This window comes from Hyla sarda, chromosome 8 (genome assembly GCF_029499605.1).
Source record: "Hyla sarda isolate aHylSar1 chromosome 8, aHylSar1.hap1, whole genome shotgun sequence".
In the NCBI taxonomy this organism is placed as follows: Eukaryota; Metazoa; Chordata; class Amphibia; order Anura; family Hylidae; genus Hyla; species Hyla sarda.
The window spans coordinates 60,021,609-60,048,709 of NC_079196.1; the positions used below are offsets into that span (position 1 = coordinate 60,021,609).

The window sequence follows — 27,101 nt, forward strand, 5'->3', positions numbered from 1 at the left end:
AACGAATATGCGAATATTCGCGAATATATGACGAATATTCGTCCATATATTCGCGAATATTCGCGAATTCGAATATGGCCTATGCCGCTCAACACTAGAGACAATAAGCCATCAGTGGAGTGTGGCAACAGTTTACCTTAAAAACGTGCATTTAGCCTAGCCAAGTGTGCATGTATATTAGGGGATTAGGAGATTTAGCTAACAAGCTAACAGCTATCTAGTTTGTAGGGATAGCTTGAGAGTCTATTCACACGGCAGAATTTCCGCCCCAAATTAAAGCCCATAGACTTCTACGGGATTCCACACTCCCATTCAACCTTCTGAAATTCTTCAGCTTGGGCTTTAATATGAGGCGGAATTCCGCAAACGTAAATTCTGCTGTGTGAATAGACCATTAAAGGGATATTTCAAACTAAAACACCTATACTCTATTCACAGGATAGGGAATAAATGTCAGATCACAAGAGGGCCTGACCACAGGGACCCCCCACAATCTCAAGAACAGGAACCAATGTCACGTTTTGGAATGGAGCAGGTGAGTCGTGCACTGTTGCTTCATTCATCATTTTTACAGGGCGCAATGGGCAACAGCGGGTTATTATAGTCAGTGTGGTCCATCGGGTGCCACTGTTTTTCAGCAGGACTAGCGGGAGAAAAAGACAATACAAGCTGTATTTTTTCTCATGCTATTTTCCCCGGCGGCTGTCACACTACTTGTGACAACGGTAGTGTGTAAGAGGCCTTACCTATGGCTAGGGGATAAGTGTTTTAAGTGTGAAATGACCCTTTAAGACACATGTGCTCCTTTTAAGTGCACGATGGAAGACTACAAAAGATGTACAACTCCTTTGTGTTTTCTTCTATTTCTAAGTAATAGGAGAAAAAAAGACACAAAATACCAGACTAAAGGTACGTTCACACTACGGAATTCCTGCAGAATTCCGCGGTGTGAACTTGTTCGGTGCAACGAAAGAACATGTTCATTCTTTGCGCGGATTCCGCGAGCACTGCATAGCCATCAATAGTGCCCCGCGGCCCTAGCGCCGAAGTATTTTCGGCGGCGTCTGCCAGACGTAATCTCCGCTCACTGAATTCAGTGAGCGGAGATTCCACAGTGTGAACGCACCCTAATAAAGTGAAAAGCACCACATTGTAAAAAATATATATATATACATTGGAATGAGCAAAAAAAATACACTTTAAATTTGCTGTGGAGCCCAGACTGAAAAGTTATACATGTATTCATGTAGAAAATATCTGAATTGACCTCCCATTGTCTTGTTCACCTTACTCCAGCACATCCAGAAAGCTGGAAGAAATGAGCAGTGTAGTCACCTTTGCATATATAGATCGGCCAAGAGGATGGTTCATTTTAAACCTAATCGAGTCCCATGCCTGTGTGCTTCTCAGAAATTAGAGGAAATCAATTCATGTGCTAATGAGAAAGTCCATAATTTATTGTCTGCTGAGGAATGCATGATACATTTCTTTTAACAGTAAACAATTATTTTTATTGCAAGATTAATTATCCTGATTTATTGGTAACTCCTGTCTCCTCCTATTCTAGAAAGCTGCAAGGTTTCTGGTTACCACGTTGTGGATCTGTCATGTCACATCACAAAAAATCTTATTGATGCCCGTTTCTCTTGGCATGAAAGAAGAGTATGGTGGTGAACAATCTGCTGATACACTGTGCCGAAATACAGAATAGACAACATCTGAAATGTCCACACTACTGTCCACACAGATATTGGTGAGAATTACATTTCTGGTAAAAAAAAATTATATTTATATATATATATATATATATATATATATATATATATATTTTTTTTTTTTTTATATATATTTTTTTTAATTGTACAAATTAACCCCTTCAGGGCCATTTTGGCCTTAAGGATTGGGCCAATTTGGCCTTAAGGATTGGGTCAGACTTTACTACACACCGTCTTTTTTTTTAGAGAAAATAGAATTAAGGAAGAATAGTAGATGTAATAGGTGTAAAAAAGAAAAAGCAGGACATCTTCATATATAATGGAGCTGTTCAGAGATGGTTGAATATTGGAAAGTTATATTTAGTAAAATTAGAGAAATAACTAGTGTATGTATGGAATTCTCCCCTAGGATGGCAATTTTGGGAGACGATTTGAGGATACAAACTAGTAAAAAATTAAAATACTGTATATACTCGAGTATAAGCCGACCCGAATATAAGCCGAGGCCCCTAATTTCACCCCAAAAACCCAGGAAAAGTTATTGACTCGACTATAAGCCTAGGGTGGGAAATACATCATCCCCCCTGTCATCATCCAGACCCCCGTCATTAACACCCTCATCATCATCATTACCTGTCATCATCCCCCCTTCATCATTACCCTGTCATCATCCCCCCTTCATCATTACACTGTCACCATCCCCCCTTCATCATTACCCTGTCATCACCCCCCCCCTCATCATTACCCTGTCATCATCCCACACCACCCCTTCATCATCGCCACTTGTCAATGTCTGATTTAACAGTGGTCTTCAACCTGCGGACCTCCAGATGTTCCAAAACTACAACTCCCAGCATGCCCTGGCAGCCATCGGCTGTCCAGGCATGCTGGGAGTTGTAGTTTTGAAACATCTGGATGTCCGCAGGTTGAAGACCACTGCCCGGGCCTTCGTCATCATCCAGCCCCCCCTCCCCCCTTTAGTTTTGTACTCACCTCCGATCGGCGGGACGTTCGGGTGAGCTGGTCCGGGCCATCTGTGCTACAGGACCGTCCGGTGGGGAGGGATAGTCGTTCCGGGCTGTCCATTTTCACCGGGTGGGCCTCTTCTCCGCGCCCGGCCCCGGAGTAATGACGTTGCCTTGACGACGACGCACAGGGACGTTCATGAGCAACGTCTCTGTGCGTCGTCGTCAAGGCAACGTCATTATTCCGGGGCCGGGCGCGAAGCACGAAGAAGTGGCCTACCCGGTGAAGATGGACAGCCCGGAACAACTATCCGCCGGACAGTCCTGCAGCACAGATGGCCCGGACCAGCTCACCTGAACGCCCCGCCGAGTGGAGGTAAGTACAAAACTAAAGGGGGGGCTGGATGATGACGAAGGCCCGGGCAGTGGTCTTCAACCTGCGGACCTCCAGATGTTTCAAAACTGCAACTCCCAGCATGCCCGGACAGCCGATGGCTGTCCGGGCTTGCTGGGAGTTGTAGTTTTGAAACATCTGGAGGTCCGCAGGTTGAAGACCACTGAGGGCAGAGGGTTCACTCGAGTATAAGCCGAGGGGGGTGTTTTCAGCACGAGAAATCGTGCTGAAAAACTCGGCTTATACTCGAGTATATACGGTAAGACGTCTGAGAATGCTATTCTACGCCCGTTTGTTGATCGTTAAAAATTGGATACCGTTACTCTAAACTTATAGAGACACGGTAAACACTTAAAGCTACATAGATATGGGATTCTTATTATATTCTGACAGTTTTGCCTGGATATTTTGTGTTATTCCACACTCTTGCCGCCGCAAGAATTCTTCTTTTTTTTTTTCTTCTTTCTATAACTCTTTTTGTTTCTTGTTAAAATGAATGTTTTATTGAAAAATAAAATGATAAATAAACAGTAAAAAAAAAAAATTGGATATCCCCTACTTGTCCTAGTAGTATCAAATGGTATAATAATATGTGGAGAATGGAAGGATACATTATGGGGAGAGATGAGGAGAGAGAGAGAAAGAGGTATAGAATTTAAAGGGGTTATCCAGGAAAAAACTTTTTTTTATATATCAACTGGCTCCAGAAAGTTAAACAGATTTGTAAATTACTTCTATTGAAAAATCTTAATCCTTTCAGTACTTATGAGCTTCTGAAGTTAAGGTTGTTCTTTTCTGTCTAAGGGCTCTCTGATGACACGTGTCTCGGGAACCGCACAGTTTAGAAGCAAATCCCCATAGTAAACTTCTTCTAAACTGGGCGGTTCCCGAGACACGTGTAATCAGAGAGCACTTAGACAGAAAAGAACAACCTTAACTTCAGAAGCTCATAAGTACTGAAAGGATTAAGATTTTTTAATAGAAGTCATTTACAAATCTGTTTAACTTTCTGGAGCTAGTTGATATATATAAAAAAAAGTTTTTACCTGGATAACCCCTTTAAATTCTATACCTCTTTCTCTCTCTCTCCTCATCTCTCCCCATAATGTACCCCTTTAAGATTAGAAGGTTAAGAACAGAAGAAGAGAGAGAAAAGGAAAATTTAAATTTTCCCTTTTTTTAGAGTGATGTGAAGGGGCAGGAATTTAGGGGGTCATGAATAGTAGATAATTAAAGGGTTAAAGGATTAATGATTAAAAGATAAAACTTTGGGGGCTTTTAGGCAAATGAATGATAAAATATTGCTGATTTCGGCCTCCTGGCTCCCTGCCACCTATGTCGATTATGTATTGTAGGAAGGGGAAAGGGGAGGGTAAGGGTGATTAATGCAATAATTTTTTTTGTTTTTGTCCTTGAGTTTTGTAATTTGGTAAATTGAATAAAAAATTTAACTACTAAAAAAAAAAACTGATGCAGTACCTTTATTCGGTTAGTCAATATAATTTATCGTGTATGTAACGTGACCAAAAAAAAATAATAATTTGAAACTTCAGTTTTGTTTTGTTGTTGGACACTTCAGCACACAGCAATACTGAATATGTTTATTTTTTTATTTTTTTTTACTTTTATTGGGTGTAGGGGCTTTACATAATATATATTATCCATATATATATATATATATATGTATATATATATATATGTATATATATATGTACAGTGGGACAAAAAAGTATTTAGTCAGCACCAATTCTTCAAGTCTCCCACTTAAAAAGATGAGAGAGGCCTGTCATTTTCATCATAGGTATACCTTAACTATGAGAGACATAATGCAAAAAAAAAAATTCATAAAATCACATTGTCTGATTTTTAAAGAATTTATTTGCAAATTATGGTGGAAAATAACTATTTGGTCACCTATAAACAAGCAAGATTTCTGGCTCTCACAGACCTGCAACTTTTTCTTTAAGAGTCTCCTCTGTCCTCCACTTGTTACCCGTATTAATGGCACCTGTTTGAACTTGTTATCAGTATAAAAGACACCTGTCCACAACCTCAAACAGTCACACTCCAAACTCCACTATGGCCAAGACCAAAGAGCTGTCGAAGGACACCAGAAACAAAATCATAGACCTGCACCAGGCTGGGAAGACTGAATCTGCAATAGGCAAGCAGCTTGGTGTGAAGAAACCAACTGTGGGAGCAATTATTACATAATGGAAGACATACAAGACCACTGATAATCTCCCTCAATTTGGAGCTCCACACAAGATCTCACCCCATGGTGTCAAAATGATCACAAGAACGGTGAACAAAATAACCAAACTACACGGGGGGACCTAGTGAATGACCTCCAGAGAGCTGGGACCAAAGTAACAAAGGCTACAATCAGTAACACACTATGCTACCAGGGACTCAAATCATGCAAATAAGCATGTGTCCCCATGCCTAAGCCAGTACATGTCCGGGCCCATCTGAAGTTTGCTAGAGAGCATTTGGATGATCCAGAAGAGCATTGGGAGAATGTCATGTGGTCAGATGAAACCAAAGTAGAACTTTTTGGTAAAAACTCAACTCTTCTTGTTTGGAGGAGAAAGAATGCTTAGTTGCATCCAAAGAATACCATACCTACTGTGAAGCATGGGGGTGGAAACATCATGCTTTGGGGCTGTTTTTCTGCAAAGGGACCAGAATGACGAATCAGTGTAAAGGAAAGAATGAATTGGGCCATGAATTGTGAGATTTTGAGTAAAAACCTCTTTGCATCAGCAAGGGCATTGAAGATGAAACGTGGCTGGGTCTTTCAGCATGACAATGATCCCAAACACACCACCCGGGCAACGAAGGAGTGGTTTCTTATGAAGCATTTCAAGGTCCTGGAGTGGCCTAGCCAGTCTCCAGATCTCAACCCCATTGAAAACCTTTGGAGGGAGTTGAAAGTCAGTGTTGCCCAGCGACAGCTCCAAAACATCACTGCTCTAGAAGAGATCTGCATGGAGGAATGGTCCAAAATACCAGCAACAGTGTGTGAAAATCTTGTGAAGACTTACAGAAAACATTTGACCTCTGTCATTGCCAACAAAGGGTGTATAACAAAGTATAGAGATGAACTTTTGTTATTGACCAAATACTTATTTTCCACCATAATTTGCAAATAAATTCTTTAAAATTCAGACTGTGATGTCATGGATTTTTATTTCTCTTTCAAGTCTCTCATAGTTGAGGTATACCTATGATGAACATTACAGGCCTCTCTCATCTTTTTGTGGGAGAACGTGCACTATTGGTGGCTGACTAAATACTTTTTGGCCCCACCGTATATGTATATATATATTACCCTTTTTAAGTCTATTTAGGGGACTTTTCTTTTGTAAGCACTGCTGGCATTACGTTTACTGTTTGTTGCTATGCTAGTGCATAGCAATGATCAGTGAGATCTGCACTCTGCTAGTAAAGTCTTCCTGAGGCAAATATGCCATTCAGGCTCTCAGGTGCTGTGATCATTATTGATCAGGGCACTTAAGGGGTTAAATGATGGACATCAGCGCAATTATTAATGTTAATCATTGACTGTCAGTGCGGACTAATGATAGCAGCCATTGCTCACAGTCTATGAAGAGAACCCAGATTCTGCAATTGCTTCACAGACAGAATACACCCCATGCCATAAATATGTGGCATGGTGCTTTAAGTCAGAGGGAACCACTCCTTAGGTCCTCCAGGGTGAGAGATGCTCATTATAGCTGTTTTGTGAGTGTGAATGCAACCTGGATGGCAACATTTTTTTATCCATACATTCCCATTAACAAGGAACTTGGCATCATCTGTCCTGCATTATATTGCCTCCATAAGTTGCCTTTATAGTATGGCATACAAAAGAGCATAGCACAATATTTTTTCTTATATATTAATATGGTATACTTAATGGATTTGGAGGCTGATGGAGGTACAGTATGGCCATATAGATTTCTATGGACACCATAATACAGATGTATGCAGCATGGATCCTCAAAGGGGTACTTTGCTGCTGGGAATGTTATCCCTTATCCAAAGGATAGGGGATAAGATGTCTGATCGCGGGAGGGTCCCGCCGCTGGGATCACCTAGATCTCCGTGCGGCACCCGGCATCACGCCCCCTCCCATAGACATGCATGGAGTTGGCGTGGCGTGACATCACGAGATGGCATGGCGTGACATCACGACCACTGCCGCCAGAACCCGGGGTTCGTTCAAAACGCAGGTGCTGTACGAAGATCGCGGGGGTTCCAGCAGCAGGACCACCGCAATCAGATATCTTCAATAGTGATGCTTTTTTTTTTTACCTTGGGAATACTATATTTGTTATTTCTATGTATTTTGTATATTGCATGTGGGGTTTACCTCTCTGTGAAGGGCATTTATTATTTGCTTACTCCAATATTACTATGGTATGTTCTTTATATGTGCTTTTGTTTTTCTTGGGACTTAAAATGTCCTAAAACCTAAAAATAACAGAGGTTCCATATCACCTGATTAAATGGAGAAGCAGCATGCATCCTTCATCAAGCTACATTTGAAAGTCCTATTGACACAGCCAAGCATGCAATCAGCCAGTCCATGTACTCGGGGGACAAGAGACCTCACTGATAAGCCACTTATTACCTCTTTTGTAGATAGGTGACAGCTTTTGATCTTGGGATAACCCATTTTATATGGTCACGTACACAAGGTGTAACGCCGAGCACTCCGGGTCCCGCTGCATCCCCGGAGCGCTCATGGCATCTCCCTGCTTCCAGCGCTCCGGTCAGCGCCACTGACCGCGGGCGCTGCTCCACTCCCACCGGTGGGGACGCGATCCGTGGGACGGGATATGCCCGCTCATGGACCGCGTCCCAGGTCTCTTACCCACCATGTCCTCCTTCACTGCCCTCCCGGCGCACGCGGCCCCGCTCTCTAGAGCGCGTGCGCGCCGGCTCTATGAAGTTTTAAGGGCCAGTGCACCACTAATTGGTGCCTGGCACAATCAGTTCAAAACATATAAAAACCCACTTCCCCTTCCTGTCCTTGCCGGATCTTGTTGCCCTAGTGCCCTGAGAAAGCGTTTTGTGAATCCCAAGCCTGTGTATCCAGACCCTTACCATTTCCCCTGACTACGAACCATTGCTGCCTGCCCTGACCTTCTGCTACGTCCGACCTTGCTCTTGCCTTGTCCCTGTGTACCTCGCCTGTCTCAGCTGTCAGTGAGGTTGAGTCGCTATCGGGTGGAACGACCTGGGGGTTACCTGCCGCTGCAAGTCCATCCCGCTTTGCGGCGGGCTCTGGTGAAAACCAGTAACCCCTTAGATTCCGTTCCCCTGGTACGGCCCACGCCATCACCTCACTGACACAGAGGATCCACCACCTGTGTCCTCTCCAGATACCAGTCCGGATCCTGACAGTAGATCCGGCCATGGATCCCGCTGAGGTCCCGCTGCCTAGTGTCGCTGACCTAACCACCGTGGTCGCCCAACAAGGACAGCAGCTGACTCAACTGACCGTTATGCTGCAACAGCTTCTGCCGCAACTACAGCAACCATCTCCTCCGCCAGCTCCTGCATCTCCTCCGCAGCGAGTGGCTGCTCCCAGTTTCCGCCTGTCTCTTCCAGACAAGTTTGATGGGGACTCTAAACTGTGCCGTGGATTCTTGTCCCAGTGTTCCCTACATCTGGAGATAATGTCGGACCAATTCCCTATTGAACGGTCTAAGGTGGCTTTCGTGGTCAGTCTCCTGTCTGGAAAGGCCTTGTCATGGGCCACACCGCTTTGGGACCGCAACAATCCCGCCACCGCAACGATCCCGCCACCGCTACTATCCAGTCCTTCTTCCTCAGCCGAGACTGCTTTGCTGAAGCTTGTCCAAGGGAGTTCTTCTGTCGGTGAATACACCATCCAGTTCCGTACCCTCGCCTCAGAGCTATCCTGGAATAATGAGGCCCTCTGCGCGACCTTCAAGAATGGCTTATCCAGTAACATCAAAGATGTCCTGGCCGCACGAGAAATTTATCAGAACTCATCCATTTGGCCACCCGCATCGACATGCGTTTCTCGGAAAGATGCCAGGAACTTCGTCAGGAAAAGGATCTTGTTCGCACCAGGCGGTTTTTCTCCCAGGCTCCTCTCTTCCAATATCCTTTGCAACCTGTTCCTGTGCCTTCCACCGAGGAGGCTATGCAAGTGGATCGGTCTCGCCTGACCCTACAAGAGAGGACTCACCGCCGAAACGAGAATTTGCGCCTGTACTGTGCTAGTACCGAACATTTCCTAAAAGACTGTCCTATCCGCCCTCCGTGTCTGGAGAAACGCATGCACCTAGTTCACAAGGGTGAAACGACACTTGGTGTGAATTCTGCCTCTCCACGTCTGACTGTACCTGTTCGGATTTCTCCTTCCGCCAACTCCTCCTTCTCAGCAGTGGCCTTCTTGGACTCAGGTTCTGCAGGAAACTTTATCTTGGCCTCTTTCGTTAATAGGTTCAGTATTCCAGTAACCCGTCTCGTCAAGCCGCTCTTTATCTCTTCAGTAAACGGAGAGAAATTGGACTGCATTGTGCGCTACCGAATTGAACCCCTGCCCATGAGCATTGGACTTCACCATGAAAAAATTTAATTTTTCGCTCTGCCTAACTGCACCTCTGAAGTTCTTCTCAGCTTGCCGTGGCTCCAGCGTCATGCTCCTACCCTCGACTGGACCACCGGGGAGATCAAAAGTTGGGGTCCTGCTTGTCACAAGCGATGTCTCACACCTGCTTCCACTAGTCAAACCCCTGAGGCTTCTTCTTTACCGACCTTCCCAAGGCTTACCAGGACTATTCAGATGTATTCTGCAAAAAGCAAGCAGAGGTCTTACCTCCACATAGACCTTATGATTGTCCCATTGACCTTCTTCCTGGTACCACTCCGCCCCGTGGCAGGATTTACCCTCTGTCAGCCCCAGAGACTCAAGTCATGACGGAGTATATCCAGGAGAACCTAAAGAGAGGTTTTATTTGGAAATCCTCATCCCCTGCTGGAGCGGGGATCTTCTTTGTTTCTAAAAAGGATGGATCCTTACGCCCATGTATTGACTACCGCGGTTTAAACAAGATTACCATCAAAAACCGCTATCCCCTGCCTTTGATCTCTGAACTCTTTGACCGTCTACGCGGAGCAAGTATCTTCACCAAACTGGACGTAAGGGGCGCGTGTAATCTTATTCGCATCCGTAAAGGTGATGAGTGGAAAACCGCTTTCAATACCAGAGATGGACATTTTGAATATTTAGTTATGCCCTTTGGGCTCTGCAATGCCCCTGCAGTCTTCCAGGACTTTGTAAATGAGATCTTTCGGGACTTATTGTATACCTGTGTTGGGGTCTACTTGGATGACATCTTGATTTTTTCCTCTAACTTAGAGGAACACCGTCGTCATGTCCGTCAAGTTCTCCAAAGACTCTGTGAAAACCACCTGAAATGCTAAATTTGAAAAATGTCTCTTTGAATGCAACTGTCTTGCTTTCCTAGGTTACCTAGTCTCTGGCCAAGGGCTTCAAATGGATCCAGATTAACTGGCGGCGGTTTTGGATTGGCCACGCCCTTCTGGACTCCGTGCTATCCAACGCTTCCTGGGATTCGCCAACTATTATCGACAGTTTATTCCCCACTTCTCCACCATTGTGGCCCCTATTGTGGCTCTGACTAGGAAGAATGCTAATCCAAAGTCGCGGCCTCCACAAGCGGATGAGGCCTTCAAACGTCTCAAAGCTGCCTTCGCCTCTGCACCAGTTTTGACCAGACCTGATCCGTTGAAGCCATTCTTCCTGGAAGTAGATGCTTCCTCAGTTGGAGCCGGAGCCATACTTCTGCAAAAAAACGCTACCGGATGTAACATTACTTGTGGTTTTTTTCTCAAAGACTTTCTCTCCGGCAGAAAAGAACTACTCTATTGGAGATCGTGAACTCCTGGCCATCAAGTTAGCACTCGAGGAGTGGAGACATCTTTTGTAGGGTTCCAAACACCTCATTGTCATTTACACTGACCACAAGAATTTGTCTTACCTCCAGTCCGCTCAGCGTCTGAATCCTCGCCAGGTTAGATGGTCGTTGTTTTTTGCCCGCTTCAACTTCGAGATACACTTCCATCCCGCTGACAATAATGTCAGAGCTGACGCCCTTTCTCGTTCCTCTCATGCCTCCGAGTCTGAAGCCCCTCTGCAGCATATTATACCACCTGAGTGCCTGGTCTCCTCTGCTCCAGCCTCACTGGGGCAAACCCCCCATGGAAAGACTTTTGTTCCTCCACGCCTTCGCCTCAGGATCCTCAAATGGGGGCATTCTTCTCACCTGGCTGGTCATGCTCGCATTAAAAAGTCCATTCAGCTAATCTCCCGTCTGTATTGGTGGCCTACACTGGAGGGTGACGTCACTGATTTCGTTCGGGCTTGTACTGTTTGTACCTGGGATAAAACTCCTCGCCAGAAGCCTGCTGGACTCCTCCATCCTTTGCCCGTCCCTGAGCAACCATGGTCCCAAATTGCATGGATTTCATTACAGATCTTTCCATATCCCATGGCAACACCGTCATCTGGGTGGTCGTTGCTCGTTTTTCCAAAATGGCTCACTTCATTCCTCTTCCAGGCCTTCCTTCTGCGCCACAGTTGGCGAAGCAATTTTTTCTGCAGATTTTTCGTCTTCACGGGCTTCCCACGCATATCGTCTCGGATAGAGGCGTTCAATTTGTGTCAAAATTTTGGAGAGCTCTCTGTAATCAATTAAAGATCAAATTACATTTCTCGTCCTCCTATCACCCCCAATCCAACGGACAAGTGGAAAGAGTAAACCAGATTCTTGGTGACTACTTGCGACATTTTGTCTCCTGCCGCCAAGATGATTGGGTCGACCTTCTGCCCTGAGCTGAATTCTCGTACAATTTCAAAAATTCTGAATCCTCCGCCAAATCCTTATTCTTTGTGGTGTATGGCCGTCACCCTCTGCCCCCCCTCCCCATTCCTACTTCTTCTGGAGTTCCTGCCGTAGATGAAGTAACCCAGGACTTTTCCGCTATCTGGAAGGAGACTCAAAAGTCGCTCATACTGGCCTTGTCTCGAATGAAGAGACATGCAGATAAAAAGACAAGAACTCCTCCTGTCTTTCTCCCTGGGGACAAAGTGTGGCTCTCGGCCAAATACATACGCTTTCGTGTCCCTAGCTACAATTTGGGTCCTAGCCACCTCGGTCCTTTTAAAATCAAGAATCAAATTAATTCTGTCTCTTACAAATTTCATCTTCCTTCTTCTCTTCACATTCCTAACTCTTTCCATGTGTCTCTTCTCAAACCTCTTGTGCTTAACCGCTTTTCTCCCAAGGTCACTGTTCCTGCTCCTGTCTCTGGCTTCTCGGATGTCTATTATGTCAAGGAGCTCATTTATAAATTTTTGGGTTCCAAAAAGAGGGAGAGACCTAAGGGGGGGGTACTGTAACACTGAGCGCTCCGGGTCCCGCTGCATCCCCGGAGCGCTCACGGCGTCTCCCTGCTTCCAGCGCTCCGGTCAGGGCCGCTGACCGCGGGCGCTGCTCCACTCCCACCGGTGGGGACGCGATTCGTGGGACGGGATATGCCCGCTCACGGACCGCGTCCCAGGTCTCTTACCCGCCATGTCCTCCTTCACTGCCCTCTCTAGGGTGCGCGCGCCGGCTCTATGAAGTTTTAAGGGCCAGTGCGCCACTAATTGGTGCCTGGCCCAATCAGTTCAAAACATATAAAAACCCACTTCCCCTTCCTGTCCTTGCCGGATCTTGTTGCCCTAGTGCCCTGAGAAAGCGATTTGTGAATCCCAAGCCTGTGTATCCAGACCCTTGCCGTTTCCCCTGACTACGAACCATTGCTGCCTGCCCTGACCTTCTGCTATGTCCGACCTTGCTCTTGCCTTGTCTCTGTGTACCGCGCCTGTCTCAGCTGTCAGTGAGGTTGAGTCGCTATCGGGTGGAACGACCTGGGGGTTACCTGCCGCTGCAAGTCCATCCCGCTTTGCGGCGGGCTCTGGTGAAAACCAGTAACCCCTTAGATTCCGTTCCCCTGGTACGGCCCACGCCATCACCTCACTGACACAGAGGATCCACCACCTGTGTCCTCTCCGCATGCCAGTCCGGATCCTGACACAAGGTTCATGAAAGTCTAATATGACTTCTCTTCTTATCTATTATACAATAAATGGGCTACATCTGATCAGTGCCAGATGCACAGTTGTCACCGTATGAACACTTTAGAATGAAAGTACTAGTTATAGTATGTAGGTATTTGTAATGCAGAACATCAGCCAAGACAAATGAGTTTAGCCTGCAGTGCCGGATGAAATTAATATATAGGCCAGGCTAAACTCTTGGTTACCTTGAGATTCCCAGTCACATGCCTACTGCCTTGAGGGTTTCACATATGACATTCTTCCTTTGACAGTATGCATTTTACTGTAACTAAACTATGCCGTCCTCTATACATGGAATGCTGTATACAGGCACTTTGCTGAATTCCACATTGTCTCTCCTGCAGTTCATTTTTTTGTCTTGCACTTTGCCCTGAATCTCAACAAGCAATTTTGTTTATTCATTCCCTGGACTTATTAAAAAACTAAGTAGCATAGGACATAAGAAAAAAAGAGAAAAGATTAGGTATTGAGGTCATCTATCTCAATTCTCTGCTTGACAGCGCTCTTGACCAACTCAGCAGTCTTACGGTTTCACACGAGCTGAACCAGAAATTCTCATTAAAACGAAACCATGCTTAAATTATGAAAATAATTTATCTTGTAAAAACATAGTAAATATATTGGTTTTAATCATAAATTCAGATTTACTTGTTGTAAGGAAAAGCTTTGACCTAAGACAATTATACAATGTCACAATAAGAACAATTTATTCAGCTACAGAGAGACAAATATTCACGTTTTCTTTCTGTGATACATTTGAAGACATGTATAGAAAATGGACAGCAATTCACAGCAGATGGTTTGTTTGATTCTCTGGACTGGGTTATCATTGTGACAAATTGATACTACTGTCAAAAGAGCCCAAATAATTGTATAGTGACCCCCGACCTACGATGGCCTCTCAGAGGCCATCGCATGTTGAAGGCAGCATCAACATACAATGCTTTTCTATGTCGGGGCCATTGCATAAACGGCTATCTGAATAGCCGTTTACGGTGCCTCGTGTGCTCCGGTGATGGTCTCCTGCCTGTCCTGGGGGCTCCGGCGCGTCTTCTTCGGGATCCTCTGTATCATCGGCGCTCTCCATCACTGCATCACGTCGCGCGCACACCTTCCCGTCATCCAATAGGAGCGGCGTGCGTAACGACGTGATGGCGGCAACAGAGAGAGAAGATGCCGGGGAAGCAGAGGACTTGCCGAAGCGTCGGGGACACCCCGGGGACGCGGTGACAGCGAAGGAGGGCGACATCCAGGGCAGCGGTGACGGTCGGGGCCGTTGGCTGTCCGGGCATGCTGGGTGTTGTAGTTTTGCAACATCTGGAGGTCCGCAGGTTGTAGACCACTGTCCTATACTTTACATTGCACGGATCCCTCAACATACGATGGCTTCAACAAACAATGGTCCGTTTGGAACGGATTACCATCGTATGTTGAGGGACCACTGTATTTACTGCTTCGTTGGCGGTGGTTTAGGCCCTTTTTACACTACTGTTATCACACGATAGTGTGACTGCCGCTGGGGAAAATAGCGGGAGAAAAAATACAGCTTGCACTGTCTTTTGACCCGCTGTTGCCTCAAAATGACGACAATTTTTGATGGGGCGCAATGATAGTGTGAATGTAGCCTTATCTTCCCAGGAATCAGACAATTGAAATCCAATATGCCTGATTCTTCCTTTCCCTCTGTCGGGGAAAGAGTTAGTAGGTCCTAAACACGTTAGACAAAAAAATTAATGGCTTTGGTCTACTTTCTGTTAGGAGACTAGTAGCCTGTACTTCTTTGATATAATTATACTTAGGATTATTTTGTGTGGTAAATTAAATTGATAATACTGTAGTAACTACACTTGACCAAAAGGGAAAACAACCAAGGAAACAGTTTTTCCGTTTTTGCATTTTCGTTTTTCCTCATCACCTTCTAAAAATCATAATCCTTTCAATTTTGCACCTACAGACCCATATGTGGGCTTATTTTTTGCAACCCCAATTGTACTTTATAATGAGAAACCATAAAAACAAATATTTGTGGATAAAAATTAGAAAAAAAATGCCATTTTGTAACTTTTGGGGGCTTCCGATTCTATACAGTGCACTTTTTGGTAAAAATGACACCACATCTTTATTCTGTAGGTCCATATGGTTACAAGGATACCTCATTTATGTAGGTTTTATTTTATTTTACTACTTAAAAGAAATTATGACTACATGCACCAAAATTAGTATCTGTAAAATTGTCATCTTCTGACCCCTATAACTTTTTATTTATCCGCATACGGAGATGTTTGACGGCTCTTTTGCACCCTCAACTGAAGTTTTTATTAATACCATTTTTGTTTTGATGGGACTTTTTGATAGCTTTATATACATTTTTTTTTTAGGGTATACAAAGTGACCAAAAATACGCAATTTTAGATTTTGAAATGTTTTATGTGTACGGTTGTACGCCATTGGCTGTGCCGTTTAATTAACTATACATTTTTATGGTTTGGACATTTACGCATGCGGCAATACCACGTATGTGGTATATAAGGGGGGTGATTCAAACTTTTATTAGGGAAGGGGTTAAATCACATTTATTAACAATTTTTTTACACTTTTTTTGCAATGTTATAGGGGACTATAACATGGCGTACATTGATTTCAGACACTGATCAATGCTATGGCATAGCATAGCAGTGATCAGTGTTATCGGTGCTCTGCTGCTCCAGCCTGGATCTCAGACATGGAGCAGCAGAGCGACGATTAGATGGCGGGAAGCAAGGTAAGAAGCCTTCCGCTGTCTTCTCAGCTGTTCAGGATGCCGGGATTTCACCACAATGGTCCTGATCAGCCTGCTGAGCTAACCGGCAACAGTTTTCTCCCGTTTTAGATGCCGCAATCAACTTTGATCGTGGCGTTTAAAGGGTTAATACTGGACATCAGCCCGATACTGGACATCAGTCTGCTAACTGCAACGGGGACCTACAGGGTATGAAGCACACTCAGCCCATGAGCGTGCTTCACATATCGGGAGCCGACACAACATAAATATACATCTTGCGTCATTAAGGGGTTACCATTTTTTTTTGTCCTTTTTTGTCTGTAGAGGTAGTACGGACAACCATATCCTGCCATTCGCTCTTTTTCTTAGTTCAGTTTACAGTGATCCCTCAACTTACAATGGCCTCAACATACAATAATTTCAACATACTATGGTCTTTTCTGGACCATTGTAACTTGAAACCATACTCAACATAGAATGCTACGGACAGTCCAGATCTGCGAAACATGTCAATGGCTGGAAATACCGACCAATCAGAATGGGCATTCACTGGTAAAACTCCTGTGTTACTGAAGTGTAGGCACTGAATTCTTGTCTGCTAGTGCCTCCCTACAGGTATTACATGTTCTGTACTACTCTTTACCTGTGCAACAGTTAGCTGCTCCTTTGGACCCCAGATATGGGCGTTTCCATTTAACTTTTTTAGGATATTGCGTGTACTGAACATAGACATTGCTTTTACAGCTCCCAGAAGCTCTTGTCAGGATTCGGCAAGCTGGTGGTGGATCCTCTGTGTCAGTGAGGGATTGGCATGGACTGTACCGGTGGACCGGTTCTAAGTTGCTACTGGTATTCACCAGAGCCCGCCGCAAAGCGGGATGGTCTTGCTGCGGCGGTAGCAACCAGGTCGTGTCCACCAGTAGCGGCTCAACCTCACTGATTGCTGAGACTGGCGTGGTACAGAAGGACAAGGCAAGAGCAAGGTCGGAAGTAGCAGAAGGTCAGGGCACGCAGCAAGGGTCGTAGTCAGAGGCAACAGCAGAAGGTCAGGAACACAGGCTAGGAACATACACAAAACGCTTTCACTGGCACAAGGCAACAAGATCCGGCAAGGACAGGAAGGGGAAGTGGGTTTAAATAGGCCTGAGCAGATGGGAGCTAATTACACTGATTGGGCCATGCACCAATTAGTGGTGCACTGGCCCTTTAAATCTTAGAGAGCCGGAAGTGACAGTGCAGCGCTCCCGGTCAGCGGGTCTGACGGGGGCGCTGCAGAGAGGAGAACGTAACAGCTCTTTCTTACTTTTATATGTAAGGACTTTATTTATATTAGTTATCGCCTTATTTTTCTTTAATCCTCACTTTTTCCTAATTTTGGATGTCATTTAGTGGCCACAGAACCAATTACTAGGTTTCCATAGAGTTATGGTCTCAACATACAATGGTTTCAACATATAATGGTTGTCCAGGAACCAATTAGTATTGTAACTTTAGGGACTACTGTATATGAAAATATTAGCATAATAGATTGTAAACCCTTTAAAGAATAATCATGTCGTAATATATAGTTTCATTCCGATGTAAACCCTTATTAATCCAGCATAAGAACAACTGCGGATGTAGGCCAGGGACAAAAGTTGAGTCCTGAAGCAGTCTAGCAGCAGGGAGATGAGGTGAAACCATTTAATAGATATTTTCAGCCTATCTTAGAGAGACAGATAAGAAGAGAAGAGAGGGATAGTGGATAACATAGTGGAGTGATTCCTAGTGAGCCCAGACCAAGAGCTAGATCAGAATAGAGAGGGATGCCAAAGTTTCCACTGCCTCCCACTAAGAAATAGAAGACTTCCTACAGAGGTGTACCAATGGCAAAAACAAAACAAGCCGCAGAATAATATTTGAGCATATTAGAGGGAGCCAAAACACCATCCACCTTAGCAGCATGTAAACTAGACTGTGTCACACACCATCCCTTGGAGCCCAACAAATTGTAAAATATCCCTCTGTAATTGTTTCAAGAATAATAAGGGAACCAACGTTGTAATATCAAGACCATTTTATTGGCCACATTCAGTCTCAACCAGGAAATGTTCAGAGCAGCCCAAAAGCCCAATCCCTTTTTAATTTGATTCTCAAGGGAACAAAGTTCACCTACAAAAAAAAGAAGTAGACCAAGAAGTTGAAGTAATGCTCATATCTTGGCTCTTGTCTTCCTTCCATCGCATCTCAAAATTCATAGAGTGAGGGACTGAACTATTAAGAGCTTATAATTTATTGTGCTTAACCTGAAGGCCAGAAATATATGAAAAGTACTTTCTCAAGTGCTCAATACTGGTTAGGTAGTGATTAGAGATGGGCAAATTTTTCAAAAATTTGATTCGGCCGATTTGACGAATTTTCCAAAATAAATCGGCTTCATTTGAATATTTTTGAGGTAAATCACTATTAAAAACGGCTATTTCCAGGCTACAGAGAGCCTCAATAGGGGTGTAGGACACTTTGCCTTGCCATAACACGCATAGGGAGTGTGCTGGGGTAGTGAAATAATACTATTATTCAGTGTGACATGCAGATTACTGGTGTTGCTGATAGGCGGCATGCCACCATGTGATTCAGGGTGATCCCGCCTACCCGCCTTCCTAGACTTCCTTGCCCCATGTCCTCACACGTGTAGCCACCATTTTAGTCCTCCGGCCTGCTAAAATTGTAGTGAATGAAGCGATTTGTTACCACGAAGCGCAAAGAAATTCAGATTCGTTCCAAATGGAATTTTTCATGAAATTCAACTTCGGCAGCTTTGTTCCGCCCATCTCTAGTAGTGATGTCAGAGAAAAAGATAGTTATAATTTACATATAATGCATATCTATACTGTAATGTTCACATAACTCCTTAATCTCTTTTCTATGTTTTCATTCACCATAACCTGCTGTACCAACAGCTCTATAACTCTAACAAAAAGCAAGGAAGACAAGGAATATCCCTGCCAAGTGTCCCAAACAATACGGATAGGATCCAGAGCAAGCAGCATTGAATAAAACTTTCTAAAAATAGTGAAAAATTAAGGCCCAAAACCCAGTCTCTCCAGGATAAAAAAGGTAATCCCAGTTCAAAGAATTTATATAAATCCAGGGAAAAGGCAAAAAAAGCTTGCTTTTTAGAAGTGACAGCCCATTGAGATATCACCATAGAAACAGGGGCGAACTGACCGGCCGATCCGATCAGACGTTGTCCGAGGGCCCGGCCGGGTTAAAGGCCTGCTGCCCCCACTACTGAGGATCCGGGACACTCGTCCCAGATCCCCAGCAAAGAGCGCTGCCTTCTACGGTATGTAGATTTTTGCTTTGCCCTATGTCTGGTGTGTTTCTGTGTTTAGTCTTGTGTGATCTTGTATCTCTGTATCCTGATCTGTATAGTGTCCTGACTTCAGTTACCTGTAAACTCACCTTCATTCCTGGTAATCCTGCTGCTATATCTTCCTGGTAGCCTCTTTGTCATTGCTCTTATACCTGTGTTAACTCGGCGTTTAACTCGTTTAGTTGGTACTTTAAATACCTTCCGCTGTATCTTCCTGATACCTATTGGTTACTACTTTACATACCTGCCATTATATTTTATCCTGGTTTCCTTTTTCTTTTTCCTTGCTTGTTTAACATTCGTACCCTGACCCGTTTCTCTGACCTGCGTACAGTTCTGTTAATTATTTTGACTTGTGTCGCCCCTGCACCTTACATAGCACAGGAACTGCCATCCAGTTGTGGATCCACTGTTTAGCGCGGATATGCAAGTTGACAGGAAAAGGGGTTCTGGGTGAGCTCAGGGCCACACTATTCCCTCCCTTATGTGATACATCTCTTGGCGGCTGAGCAGAAAGGCATTGTATTTTGATGAGTTGCTACACTGCCAAACCAAATTCTACCTTCAATAGTCACTTTTCTATGGTCTTAGCAATGGCTTCCAGTACTCAGATACCCCTAGGATTTAGGGTGGAGCAGAAGAGGGTGACCAGTAATCAGACTTGTGAGGAAATCATACATGTCAATGTCAGTATCAATAATACAGGATGATTTAAAAAAGGATGTTGCAAAAGTAAAGGGCTGTAGTTAAAGTAACATCAGTGGTAAATGGCCAGTGACTAAAGATCAAAGCGAAAATGGCTAGTGTAATATAAGATGGCAACATTGAAGCAAGTAAGAGATTGTTGTATGTTGGAATTTGCGCGATTGGGGTCCACCTGGACATGTTAAAGAAATGAATGGCTTATGCCACAAATAGAATGATGTATATCAGAAGTATGGTACACCTCCACATTTCCATTTAGATGTTTGCCGATACCTAAATTTAACTCTACCGGAACATTGGATCGGCCGCACAGGAAACAACGTTTCACAAATGTTGCACTGGCCTCCACACTTTTCAGATTTAACACCCTGCAACACCCTGCAAGTGGTTTATTGGTGCCACCCCCCCCCCCTTTACAGCCACCACACCAAGCACCCAGAGACTATAGAGAGCACGCCAAACCAACCCCCCCCCCACCCCCGGGTACACCCCTGACCAAAACAAACTGATTTTCCTCCAAGATTAGAGTCAATATTTCTTTTTTATAATTTGCATTTTCCGATACTAAGACAAGATGTACATCTGCTGCGTTAATAAGAACTGAAACAGATATCAGTATAAAGCTTGACAGAATCTGGGCTGTATGACCTAATTATTATTAATTACAGGAGATAATTATTCCCACTGCCTTTAGTAGACGAACACTGGCACTTTCTAAAGCTGTGATAAACAATAGTCATACGGAATTGATTACTTAGGAAATCCACCACATTGTGATTATATAACAAGCCACTAGAGTATAGCTCTGTCATCCAAGAGCCTTGATTGATTTATTATATCTCAATCTATCATTTTACATCCATTACTCTACTAGGATTATTTGTAAATACAAATAGTTTTTTTTTGGGGGGGGGGGAAATCTCTAAATTCTAATTCTGGAATTTTCTGATCATGTATTCCTTGTGTAACTTAGAGGTTCAGAATCTCATGAACACGATGGCCGGTTACGTATTTTGCAACAATAAAGTAGTTTTACCCTTTCCTTCATCATCTTAGCTTTTTCTGTCCACTGGGATCTAATCAGAGAGATGCCCCGGGTTAAGAAAGCTGCTTAATTGGACCCCATGAGAAGATACGAGATAACAGGGAACCAGGAAAGAAAGCCTCCTGCTTTATATATAATTGATCAGATTGGAAGTGTGTTTTTCTCTACAACACAGGATTCCAAATAAACAAAGAAATAACAATTTTTTGTTAGACTGCCATAGAGTGGTCAGTAAGAAATCTACACATTCATTGACAGAGATCCCCCCTCTCCTGTACTTATTTTTCAACATTTTAAAAAACATTCTGCAATATCAATATTTTCTATTGTTAGAAGGTAGAGGCAAAGCTCATCCTGGTAACTCCTGATCCTGGATTTTGAGTGACAGGTCAAGAGGCATCCCCTCTGCCTTGATCTTTACTGATGTTTAAAGGGGTACTCTGCTGCCCTGTGTCGGAAGCTCCGCTCCCCGGCGTCCGGAAGTTTATTGTTACGGACGCTGTGTGCGGGCTTCCGTGTTCAGGGCTGCCCCTCGTCACGTCACGCCCGCCCCCTTCGTGACATCACGCCCGGCCCCTCAACGAAAGTCTATGGGAAGGGGGCGTGACGGCCATCGCTGTTGGAATCCCTGAAGTACCTGTGGTTGGGTATCACCTGATAAGTGCTATGTTTTAGATGTTTTTTTGATAATAATGGTGTTTTCTACCTATTTGCAATATTGTATGCTGTTTTATACTGTCTGCATTGTTGAAACTGTATCAGGCATGGCTGTGAGCAGTAAAGTGTTTACACACACTGCTAGGAACCCTCCGGATGGAAGGGAGGAGCTTGCGCTGGTTCAGCCTCTCTACTGGAAGAAGATGAGCATGTAAGGGGCGTAGTCTAGCCTCTCCTGGTGAGAGGATTTGTTTATAGAAAGTTAGCCTCTCTGAGGATAGGAATTTTGAGAGTTTGTCAGAGGAGAAAGGAGAGCTTGGGACAATGAAAACTCCAGCTTGTGGTTGATGCTTTTTCCAGCAAAGAACTTCCATCTGAGGCGTCTTCTAGTCCTGATCTGTGAGTGGGCTTGAGAAAAGTGAGCATTCAGTTTTACACCCCAGTGATAGGACTTGCAGTTAAGAGACAAGTTGATGCATTTTCTTTCCTTACTCTATTTACTGTGCTCATTTACTGCCCGCTTCTGGAGAAAGACCAGGACTAGCAACTAGCTATAATAAAGAGAACCAGCTCCAGGAACCCTAGAGACTCTAACACATTAGGTTGCCCTGCCCCAGTCTATTGCCTGCTTGTTTTGATGGTCAAGGGTGCGTTCCCACCTGGCATATACGCAGCGAATTTCATGCTGTGAAAAATTTGCGGCAGCAGCATGAAATACGCTGCGTATTGTTTGCTCACTATACACACAGGGCTTTCCATCGGCGCCCTATGTGTGTAGTGAGTTTTGGAGGTGGAGCCGCACAGCAAAGTCATGCCGGCACACGGCCCCGCCTCCAAAACTCACTACGTGCAGAAGGCTGCCACCGGAAAGCCCTGTGTGTATAGTGAGTGAGAAATAAGCAGTATATTTCCCACTGCTGACGCAAATTTTGTGCTGCGTGAAATACGCTGTGTGTACGCCAAGTGGGAACGCACCCTTAAAGCTGTGCTTCCACATTGAACACGTGGCTGATCTTCAATAAAGAAACCTATGAATTGTAACAAGTTACCACATTATCTGGCATTGCACACAACCATCAAGGGCACCCCAAAATATCAATGGCAATCATTATCTCAGCTGTGACATATGACTAGGAAAGGAAACTAAAACTTTGTAAAAGATTTGTTACCTTTCTGAAATTATAAAATTTTTACTATTTTTTTTTTTTTTTGAAAGCTCAGCTATATATGCTACAGACTTGTTCTGCCTTTAATTTATGTAACAGAAATTAGCTGTCTATAAACCACTATTAAAGATGAGGGAATCAGTTTGCTCAAAATAAATTTCACTTTAAAATTTTGAATCTTCCAAACACCAATTTTTGGGATTTATTTCCGGTGAAGCACTTTCTTCCTTCTCTCCTCTCTCCTGTAAGAATGTATTCCTCTCTGAAAATCAGATAAAACATTCCCCATCCTCTGAGTTCACTTAGGCATCAAATGATAGCCTGAGGATGGGAGGGGAGGTCCCTGTGAATACAGCAGCATCGCAGGCTACTTTCACAATGCCATCATGTTACCTTTGGACACCCATTATTATTCGGCAATAACGCATCATGAATTAACGGATCAAATAACTGATCATAACAGATCATAACAGATTGCCAATGTCTGTTATTTTAACGGACATTCTGTTAAAATAACAGACATTGGCCATCTGTTATGATTCGTTATTTTATCTGTTATGATCCATTATTGTCCTAATTTTCCCCCATTTTTGACTTCCTGGTTGTGATGCTGCACTGAGCACAGGACACCCGTAGCCACTGGGTAGAGGACAAATTCCCATGCACACAGCTGGGTCCTGCTCATCAAAGTAAGTCACTTTCTGGGGGGGGGGGGGTTGAGGATCAGTGGGAGGTATATATGTATCTCATGCAACAGCTGCCTCCTGGTTGAAAAACAATGAGATAGTGTTTAATCTGATTCCAGGGTGCCTCCAGCTGTTGCAAAACTTTATCTCCCAGCATGCCTTAAACTGTGTGGGCATGTTGGGAGTTGTAGTTTTGCAACAGCTGGAGACATCCTATTTGGGAAACACTTTTATATTTATTTATTTAGGGCCTATACTCACCATACGCCAGGACTGCTTGCAGTCTGTATCTATCTATCTCATATCAATCTATCTATTTATCTCATATTTATCTATCTATCTATTATCTATCTATCTCATATTTATTTATTCATCTATCTATCTCATATCTGTCTATCTCACATCTTTCTTTCTATCCATCTACAGTCTAAATAGAAGCAGCACCTCCAGTAATGATACACATTAGCGATGGGTGCAGGAACACTAGAACCTCGGCTCTCCAGTTTTCCACAATAGAATGAATAGATGCAGCAAACCAATATATGTGGAAAAATGTGTGGTTTATTCCATGATGCAGCAGACAATGTTTTGGCGACCTCACACTTGAGAATAGTGGCGTGAAGTCACCAAAATGTTGTCTGCTGCTGAAGGTAGTGTGAAAGGGGCCTGTGGACAGAGACAGATAGTGCAGACAGCTCAGTAAACAATCTCACCCCATTTATACATTATTTAGACTGCTTACTGCCAGTTTTTCTTGCCTTGCCAAGCCTATGTATGGAGAAATAGATGTGTATGCTCCCTCCTCTGTGTGTGCAGTATATGGATGTTAGGCTTCATCCACCAGCTCTGAGAGAACTGCAAATTACACATAAACCATGCAAAGCATAATTCTGCTAAAAATACCACATACAAATTACATACAGTCATGGCCATACCCTGTACCCCTGAAGTATTTCTCAAAGAAAAGGATTGCAGTAACACATGTTTTGCTATACACATGTTTATTCCCTTTGTGTGTATTGGCACTAAACAAAAAATGGGAGGAAAAAAAGCAAATTGGACATAATGTCACACCAAACTCCAAAAAATGGGCTGAACAAAATTATTGGCACCCTTAACTTAATATCTGGCTGCACACCCTTTGGAAAAAATAACTGAAATCAATCGCTTCATATAACCATCAATAAACTTGTTATACCTCTCAGCCGGAATGTTGGACCACTCTTCCTTTGCAAACTGTTCCAGGTCTCTCTTATTGGAAGGGCACGTTTTTCCAACAGCAATTTTAATATCTCTCCACAGGTGTTCAATGGGATTTAGATCTGGACTAATTGCTGGCCACTTCAGAACTCTCCAGCGCTTTCTTGCCATCCATTTCTGGGTGCTTTTTGACATATGTTTGGGGTCATTGTCCTGCTGGAAGATCTCGGACGCAAACCCAGCTTTCTGACACTGAGCTGTACAGTGCGACCCAAAATACGTTGGTAATCCTCAGATTTCATGAAGCCTTGCACACATTCAAGGCACCCAGTGGCAGAATCAGCAAAACAACCCCAAAACATCATTGAACCTCACCCATATTTCACTGTAGGTACGGTGTTCTTTTCTTTGTAGGCCACATTTGGTAAAGTAGAATGATGTGCTTTACCAAAAAGCTCTATCTTGGTCTCATCTGTCACCAAGTTGTTTTCCCAGAAGGATTTTGGTTTACGGCTTACTCAAGTTCACTTTGGCAAAATGGAGTCTTGCTTTTTTATGTCTCTGTGTTAGCAGTGGGGTCCTCCTGGGTCTCCTGCCATAGCATTCCATTTAATTTAAATGTCGATGGATAGTTCGCGCTGACACTGATGCTCCCTGACAGTCAGGCTTGTCCAGAGATGTTTGGTTTTATCTATAGTGGTATATACTACTATTGTATGCGTATGTGCGCAATATCTTTATGGCATTGCCAAATTATGTGGTAAAATAATAAAATGCTGCAGTATATAATATTTGCCCCTATTGCAATAGAGCTATATCCTCTTTATGGTGCGTATTTATATATTTCACATACACTTGTGTTAATTAAGTATGTTTATTTATTACTTATAAACTTTTTTTTTTTTACAGTTTAAAAGTATACTTGTTGCATAAGAGAGAAAGGACAGATATATAGAAAGTAAGAAAAAATAAAATAATAAAGGTGCCAAAAATAAATAAAGTAACGAGGCCCTCTTGCAATTAAACCTTGTTTAGGTAAGCAGCTGGTAATAGTTTTTTTAGAGTGTCTATGGTGAAAGCCAATGTTCCTCTGGCCATTTAGGCTTCAATATAGTTCATACAATGCAGGGTGCAGTATTTACCTTTCTCAGCGCTGTGCTCTTAAGTTATACTTTACTCATTGCTTCTTATGCCCAGGGGCGGCGTCCTGCTCCTTCTGTGTATTGGCTCCGATGTTACCGTGCGGCTGTCTGTATCGCTTCTCCTATGCCCATACGCCCTTGAACAGGTGATCCTTTCCAATGCCGCTTGTTTGCTGGTCTCCATTTGGTGTATCTTTGTAGCAGTTGTCCTGCAGACACTAGGCAAAAGTGCTGCGTTGGGGGATGGTAATCATTTCAAAGTTACAGAAAATATCTGTGTTTGTAGCGATGTGCGGTCAAGGTCCTCTGCTGGGTATGCCTGATGTAACCAATGGGGACTCAGAGTTGATAGCTGGATGCGTTTCGGAGTCTAGCTTACACCTTTTTCAACAACCAACTGATAAGGCCCTGTGCTGGGCTTTCTATAAGGATAATTCCACCCACATAAAACCCAGTTAGTGGATTTTGGCCGGATACTGGCATATGGATTCCATACAAAACATGGTATGGAACCTAAAATAAAATAATACCCTGGACTGGCGGCCTAACTGGATCCTGTGCATCTTAGACATTACCTCCCTATATATGTGCATTAGGCACAAACTTGGCCTTCAAGCAGTAGAACACTTCCTAACGAAGAAAGGAAAAATCCCCACAGAACAGATCAATTTCTTGATAAATGGTATGAACTTTATATTATGCCACAACTAGTTCTGGTTTGACCACCGTTTCTTAAGACAACGCAATGGTACCGCCATGGGCACTAGATTCGTGCCCAGTTATGCCAATTTATTTATGACGTATTGGGAGGAACTGCATGTCCTCCCAAGACTGGGCATGGACCTGGTGCTATGGCAGAGGTATATCGATGGTACATCATGGTGTGGAATGGAGACAGAACCAGCCTAGAAAACTTCATTACAGAATTGAACCAGAACTCCTTATATCTGAAACTCACTCCGTGTATAGAAGGATATGTTGAATTTTTAGACTTAAAGATTAGTGTGGAGGAAGAGAAGCTCAAATGCTGTACTTTTCGGAAACCTACATCAAGGAACTCATACATCCTAAATTCAAGCTGTCACCTACCTAGATGGCTACTAAACATCCCATATGGA

General features: G+C 43.7%; 1 long non-coding RNA gene across 1 annotated transcript in view; it reads left to right on the forward strand.

The window, feature by feature from the left end:
• The first annotated feature begins 478 nt into the window (after window positions 1–478).
• The window catches only part of LOC130284675 (uncharacterized), a 106,878-nt gene continuing 80,255 nt past the window's right edge, over window positions 479–27,101 (forward strand). Inside the window, exons 1-2 of the long non-coding RNA XR_008847116.1 lie at window positions 479–535; window positions 1,568–1,753. This is a non-coding gene — a long non-coding RNA (uncharacterized LOC130284675). The remainder of the gene's footprint in view (window positions 536–1,567; window positions 1,754–27,101) is intronic.